A 6,000-nucleotide genomic window follows, 5' to 3' on the forward strand; every position below is an offset into this window, starting at 1 on the left:
ATAAAGGCGACTGGGAATATAAGACGACCCCGTATTTTTCCTGTTAAAATACAGGGTTTGGGCTATACTTGCCGTATAAGACTACCCCTCTTCCGAGGCACACCAAATAAAAATTAAAAGAACATCAATATGGTAATTTTAATTCAAGTGGTTATGACATGCAGGTATTAATGCAGGAAAACTGTCACTTACAAACATAAGGCTGTTAGTCATCAAACGTGTAATATAAAACATTGCAAGTGGGTTAAAACTTTCCCTACTTCACTCTAAAAAGCTGAAAGGAAGGATGATAAATCCAGGGAGGTGCCATGCTGTTTGTTCCTAAGCTGTCAACCAAACTGAAACTGATGATAGGAGGAAGATGAGAAACAATAGTGAAGGGAGAGCAACTCCCTGGGAGTCAGTGGTGCCTGTCATATAATTGAAAGCTGTTTTTACAGGTTTGCTGGCGTGACCGTTTCCCTTGAAAATCCTCCTGCTCATCATCTGATGTCATAACTTCATCGATGACATCTTGTGATACATTTGTAAGGAAGTTATCGTATGGATCTAATTCCGTATCAGATGGTGTGGTCTCAGCTTCGGCTTCCCCTTCATCTTGCCACAACTAGTGGCATCTAACGCCATACCATCTAATGAATTTGATATGCCACTCTTCTTGAAAGACTTTGGTTACTGTTTCTGCATCAACGTCATCCCCTGGCTTTTATGGCAAACTTGCACAAAAACGTCCAACTGCGAAGCACGCATGTTTCCTCCTTTTGGGAATGATTTTTCGCCGCTAACCATCCACTCATTCCACTGTTCTCGAATGCTATCTTAAAATGGCTTGTTTAGGCACGCATCCAGTCGCTGTGCCAACGACGTCAATCCTGCAGGAATAACGGCCGCATCTGTGTTTATTCTTGCTAGCCTTGGGAGTTAAATGAACCCTGAACATATCCTACCCACACCAGTAGGCTACATTTTTGAATAGGTCCACCTAGTTGCCTGCTCCATACATCTTCATCCATCCAGCCTTTTTCATTCACACGTACAAAACAACCAACAAGGGGAACTTGAGTTTCGGCATTGTTTTTCTTTTAAAATTGGCCTCAGTTTGGTGCCATCAGCTGTGCGTGCTAGCACCACTGTAAAACTGGACTTTCTCGTGTCCTGTTGTTTTAATTAAGATTGTTTTTTCACCTTTTGGATGGGCAGTTCTATTTCCAACCATGTCAAAATTCGTTGGAGTTTCATTCATGCTGTATTTCCGATACTATTTAACGCATAGCCATGTTTATTGCACTGTTGTATTACACATCGATGGAAACCACTTACTTTGTCATTGAGATCTGCAGGTAATTTTTGTGCCTTTCCAAGGATCTAGTACATCAGGATACAGCGCCCTTAAATCTGTTGCTGTGGTCTGGGTTAGATTTGGCCCACTGAAGTGCAAACAAGCGTATTTTGTTTCGGGTCACCATATAGCCATTTTGGCGATGCTCGTTCACCATCGTTTTTCGGGTTCCGGCCAATGTGGGGTACAACTTTTTAATGCACACTTACCCCTTGGCATACTCTTTAATGCACTTTCATTTGCTTTCCAGTCCTGAACCATCTTTTTTGTTGCTCCATATTGTCTTGCAGCAGGGCAGTTACTACGTTCCTTGGCAAAGTTTACAACTTTTAAGTTTGAAACTGGCTTCATATATTTCTTTCTTCTTGCTGGTGGAGCAATGATGTGGGGGTCTTGACTGTTAGCCATTTGTATTCCATACTGTTGGCCTTTCAGGCGTTGGCGTTGCAATAATACTGTCAGGTCAGGGATCGCCATTCCAGTATACAGTGCCTAGCCAATCATAATGAGCGATGTATTTTCTATTAATTAATATAATACAAGGCCTGCTCGGATTGGCAAAGGGTTTGGCATCAGCCTGTTTTCCTGACTCCAAGACAGTCCAGCAGGCCGGCTCATAGCGGTATATGCTATGTGGAAATTGCCGGCTCAGCGCTGCCCGCATAGAAAATGCAGCTCAGTACTGCAGCTGCAGCGGTACTTAACAGCATTCAGACCGGCTTGGAACTGGTAAGTTTCAGCTCGCCATATACCCAGCGTAGAAGACAACCCCCGATTTTTGGAATGATTTTTATAGGCTTAAAAGTTCATCTTATACGTTGGAAAATACGGTAGTCATTTATTAGGCACACCATTTTGGCAAGACCTTTTTTGAAGTCAGATTTGAGCCTCATTTGGATTATGGCTGAACTTTACCCCTGTTCCTTCCCTCCCCTCAGTCTGTGTCATAAATCACATTCCCCAATGAGGTGCCACCCCTCCCAAACCTGCTGCGGTCATCTGAGATTCGACTATTTGCTGCCACGATTTTATTGAGATCCTGATGAGTTCTGGCATCGTCCACCAGAATTCTCTCTGGCGACTGCTGCAGCCAGAGGAGGCTTGACCAGGAGAAAAACCATGCCGCCGTAGAAGCCTGAACCGTCCACCCTGCCGCCTGGTGTCCCCTTTGCAGGGTTGCGCCGGCTTTCTTGTCCTCAGGCTTGAGGGACTCCTCCTGCGACTCCGGCATGGTGGTGTTTGTGTACAATGCGACAATTGGTGCATCGATGGTGGGCAATTGGAGCAGTTTGTCAAGCTCATCCGCTAGTAGGGGCTAGTGATATCTTTCTCTATACATTAAAAATAGTAGCCTCCTAATCATTTGGGCACCAGGGACCCTGTTCGTGAAAAAAGGTTTTTCTGCAGATTGGAAGGGATGTGATTTTGCACGCCACGAACTTTTGCTGGTCCATGGACAAAGGGGTTGGTGACTCCTGCACTAAAATATTTCTCCCCACCCCCTTCCACTTGGCTACAATGTGCTTGCTTAATCCTTGTTACCAAAGCCTCCCAGTTAGGAATCTGGAAGGCAAATAGGATCCCAAAGGAAATTTGCTTAAAGGCAGGAGCATGCTTTTAGGGATATCTGGTGCAAGAATGAGGGGGAGGTCAGGCCAAAGTCTTGTTTCCTAGTAACCAAGCTATATATTTATATTTATTTTATGAGCTGCGATGGCGCAGTGGTTAGAGTGCAGTACTGCAGGCTACTTCTGCTGATCACTGGCTGCCAATAGTTTAGCAGATTGAATCGCACAGGCTCAAGGTTGACTCAGCTTTCTGTCCTTCAGAGATGGATAAAATGAGGACCCAGATTGTTGGGGGCAATATGTTGACTCTAAACCGCTTAGAGAGGGCTGTAAAGCGGTATATAAGTCTAGGTGTTATTGTTATTAAGTATTAATGTCAATAATATCTATATGTATATATTGATATTTTTAAATTCAATACATCCCTTGTGTGTTGCAACGGACATACTAAATGAATCCGTCTGGCTGACCATCTTAACATCTTATTTTTGGGATAGGGCTTATATTATGAGCCATCCTGAAAAATCATGCTAGGGTTTATTTTCTGGATAGCTCTTATTTGGAGGGAAATATTATCTAACATGCAAGTAAAATATTTTCATTGGTTTACAAGGACCTGTGAAAAAGCTCAAATCAGTTTTACTTCTAATTCCTCAGATATTTGTATTGCTAAGTCTCCAAATTCAAACTGTCCTTATCTTATGATCAGTAATAGGACTTGAATTTCTACTTTTCTCTCTCTAAATCAGCCTTTCCAAACCCTTTTACCTAGAAACTCCCTTGAAAGAATTTTCAAGTCCTTCGCAAGGTCTATTTCCCGAGGGTTAATTCATGGTAGCCAAATGAAACCATCTGAAGGTGGCATTTCCACTACTCCTACAACCTAGGAGAAAAAAATAGAGTAACAGTTGGATGGGACCTTGAAGAGGTTCTAGTCCAACACCCTGCTCAAGCAGAAGATCCCATACCATTTCTGATAGATGGCTGTCCAATCTCTTCTTGAAAGCTTCCAGTGATAAAGAGTAACTGTCCCTCTTGAGCAGTGATGGGTTTCAGGGGGTACGTCCCGGTACGGGCGTACCAGTGCCTGCGCGGAGCACCAGTTACCATTCTGGTACGGTGCTCCGGAGGGCGGGTACGTGCATGCACATGGAGCGCACAGCACCTTCATGACACTCCATCGAGCAATTGGAGTGTTGCAGAGGCAAGAGGTATAGGAGCCAAGGTGGCACAGTGGTTAAATGCAGCACTGCAGGCTACTTCAGCCGACTGCAGTTCTGCAGTTCGGCTGTTCAAATCTCACCGGCTCAGGGTTGACTCAGCCTTCCATCCTTCCAAGGTGGGTAAAATGAGGAGCCGGATTGTTGTTGGGGGCAATATGCTGACTCTGTAAACCGCTTAGAGAGGGCTGAAAGCCCTATGAAGCGGTATATAAGTCTAACTACTACTATACTATTAAGGACGCATGCACTGCGCACGTGAATTCATGTGGTGGGTGCCGGGCCCCATTGCACCGTATTAGTTGCAGCGGGATCCGGAACCCACCAAAGTGAAGAGTCTCCCACCCTGATTGGGCTCTTGGATGAAGTGTTCAAAAGAGAAAGATTCAGCATTTATTCCTGCGACCTTTGGCGAGGAGTATATCAAGGATGCTTGTTCCCCAATTTGAGTATCAGTCCACCTTTAATACAAATATTTATGGTACATTGAGGAGACTACTGTTATCTAGAAAGAATTCTTCACATTAAAGCATCTTCCCTTGTGGTCATCTGTTTAAATATTTTCCTCCCAGAGACCTTGGAGAGATGCTTCCAGCCACTCACTCCTCCATGCTCATATGGGATATTTAAACGCCCTTCCTCTTGGAGGTTATCGAGGGCCCCTCGTGCTCAAGGTTGTTTGTGGATACTTTAAGCTGTTTTTTTGGCATCTTGTTTAGACGCCGCGGGAGTTTCTGTCTCTAGGTGTTCCAAGAAATCTTCACACCATTTCTCTGGAAGTGCTCTGAATTCTTCAGAAAATTTCAGGCTTTCAAAAGATCCTTGAAGCCATTGTAATATATTTTCCATGGGTCCTTCAGAGATTCTTGCAGTTTTCTGCTGATTTTTTTAAATACATTCCTTACTTAAGGTTTTTCGAAATTCTGCTTTAGGCTATAGATGCTGCAATCCTTTAATAGATGGTTTAAGCGCAGTGGTGGGGGCCCTACCAGTTTGGGCAAGTTCAGCCAAACTGGTTGTGGTTTGGTGACCTGGATAGCTGGAACCGGGAGTGACCCAGGCCTGCCATGCCTCCAAACCGGTTCTCCAAGCAGCTCCATCTTTGTTTTTCACTCTGCACATGCGCAGGACAATTTTTTATTGCACTGTATTTGCACGCACAAGTGCATACGTGAACAAACTGGCAGCTATTCCTGAACACATGATGGGGTGTTTTCTCCCCAAGGGTCTTTATACATATTTTGAGTCATGTTTCATGTCTTGTTCAGATGACTCAGGACCTTCCCTTTCCAGCTTTTTCAAGGATTGTTGAGTCCATTTTTCCCCAGAACTGGTCTACGTTCTGTAGGAAGTTATAACCCAGCCCTTTCCCAGAAAAATCCTAGGAAATATTGAAAAAACAGAATACTACATTTCCCTGGAAATGTGAAAAGGGAGAAACATGTTTTAAAGACGAGAGTAGCTCCCTGCAGCTTCCTGCCCCACCCCCACCCCCTTTTGTCAATGGGCCATTAAGATGCCCAACCCATTCCCTTTACATAATAAAGAGTTCTCCCCTTCAGCTCCAGGGTGATGGGATGAAGGCATGATTAGCCTTTCCCCACTCACCACATGGCATCTGAGAACTCAACCAAACCTGGATTCAAAACACAGCCTAGAGAGTCTGACAACCAATCAGAATACATTTCTTTCACAGGAAAAGGAAACAGAGAGATGGGACTGAACAGGTTATAAAAAGCCAAGCAAGCCCCTTCCTCGGCCCTTCACTTGTTCCTCACCCAAGATTGAAGCATGTGATCACCTTTTCTGTTCAGGAACTCAAGCCATGTGGTCCTGTCCCCCATTAAAACCATCTTTCCAAGCAGCCCCCATG

The sequence above is a fragment of the Thamnophis elegans genome, chromosome Z, assembly GCF_009769535.1.
Source record: "Thamnophis elegans isolate rThaEle1 chromosome Z, rThaEle1.pri, whole genome shotgun sequence".
NCBI lineage: Eukaryota > Metazoa > Chordata > Lepidosauria > Squamata > Colubridae > Thamnophis > Thamnophis elegans.